Source organism: Wolffia australiana, chromosome 3 (assembly GCF_029677425.1).
Source record: "Wolffia australiana isolate 7733 chromosome 3, ASM2967742v1".
NCBI classification, from domain to species: Eukaryota; Viridiplantae; Streptophyta; class Magnoliopsida; order Alismatales; family Araceae; genus Wolffia; species Wolffia australiana.
In genome coordinates, this window is record NC_135837.1 from 20,745,666 (window position 1) to 20,747,458 (window position 1,793).

Consider the following 1,793-nt stretch of genomic DNA (forward strand, 5'->3'; position numbering starts at 1 on the left):
CAGAAGGTGCAGGCCTAAAGCTCTCCAACAGCTTTCTCATTTGTTCCTGGGATTCCAACATCTGCTTCGTCTGAAATTCCATCATGACCTGCATCCGCATCTCCATCTCCGCTCGCAACTTTTGGTTTTGCTTCTCTATCATATCTGAAATGACGGGGGTGAATGTAGAAAAATCAGGTTGGTTGTGAGAGGGAACCTGATACTGCTGCTGGGGCCTGGACTGGAACTGCTGTCTTTGTTGGAATGGAGGTTGAGCTGCCGGCTTACTCCCTTGGTGGAAGGTCTCTCCATTTTGAAAATTTGGCCTCTTTTACCCTGCCCATGGTTGCTGCGGTTGGTTGAAGGCTTTCACCTCTTCTTCCATGGCTTGGCAGGCTCCGTCTTCATGTTCCCTGCTGAAACAGAGAGAGCAAATTTTGGCCTTAACGATGGGGGAGTTACCTAAGAAAACGTTCTTCAAGGTGGAGGTGAGCTCCTCCAATTTCTGGTTGGTTTCTCTTAAACCCGCTTGCAGCTCGCCCTCCTTAGCATTAACTTGCAGAACTCCTGCTCTCTTGGGCTGCAGGTTCCTCCCATTCTGACTTGCTCCAATCTCCTGCAGGTCAGTTTCTGTAACTCTCTCCAAAATATCAAACACTTCATCCTCATATGCGGTATAGAAAGTTCCCCCGGAGGCTAAGTTAACCTTATTTTTCATGAAATCTGATAAAGATTCATAGAAAATCTGGGCTAACTGACAATGTTCAATTCCATGATGAGGACATTTCCTCAGCAAGTCATTGAACCTCTCCCATGACTCACTAAAAGCCTCACCTTCATGGGGATGAAAGTTACGAATTTCTCTTCGGTAAAAATTAGTTTTGGAGAGAGGGTAAAATTTCTGCAGAAATTTTCCTTGCATCTCTTCCCAAGAGTTGAATGTGATTCCTAAATTGCGATACCATGAAAATGCTTTATCTTTTAAGGTAATAGGAAAATACTTTATTTTCAAGATTTCCGTAGATAGTCCAGGAACGTTTTGAGAAGAACATCTAATATGAAAATCGTCGAGGAATTCTAAAGGATTCTGTGCAGGTAGTCCGTTTAATTCAGGTAAAGAGTTAATCAAAGCATTATCATATCCAAATAAAATACCGTCACCTATGTTCAGGTTGACATCGGTTTGTCGCAGGCTACCCGATGGTGTCGTCCTGTCCAGCATTGTCCTCCTTCTCTCATTCTGCTGATGTCTCTCTTCTGCCATTGTTTCCTGCTGAATTTCAGGTTCCGTCACTGTAGAATCTGGAGTTACATCGCGTGCAACGTTCTCTGTAGATCTTTCACCAGCTCTTGAACGTGTCACTACCATAGAACTTCAGCAGAGAATTAGAAAGACAATAAGCTGAGGATTTCAAGCCCTGCAGCTTTAGGAGAAGGAGTTGAAGATAACTGAAAACACAGAAAAGATAATTCTACTGTAATACCGTGCTCTCCGGCAACGGCGCCAGTTGATAAACTCAAATTTTAGGTCATTTTACTGGTTATTTATCAGTTGATGTGTGTGAGGATTGAGCTTATACAACAAATTTATAACCTCACAGCTTAGGGCGAGTGAGGGTCGATCCACAGGGAGACGGTAAAGGAAGCAGAGAATTTCTTTCCAGAAAATCAGTCTATTTAATTTTCTAACTCTGAGTGTTAATCTCTGTAAAGAATTCTTCAGTCAAATTACAGAGATACTTTCCAAATATTGATTCAACTAATTCTTTAGTTAGATTGTTTCTAGTTGGGTTTATAAATAGCGTTCTTAAGGA

The 1,793-nt window shown here is 42.2% G+C and overlaps 1 non-coding gene across 1 annotated transcript; it reads left to right on the forward strand.

Annotated features, from left to right (window-relative positions):
• The first annotated feature begins 746 nt into the window (after positions 1 to 746).
• Positions 747 to 855, forward strand: LOC144701564 (small nucleolar RNA R71). Its single transcript, XR_013581054.1, has one exon. It is a non-coding gene; the product is annotated as a small nucleolar RNA R71 (small nucleolar RNA).
• Positions 856 to 1,793: the final 938 nt, after the last annotated feature.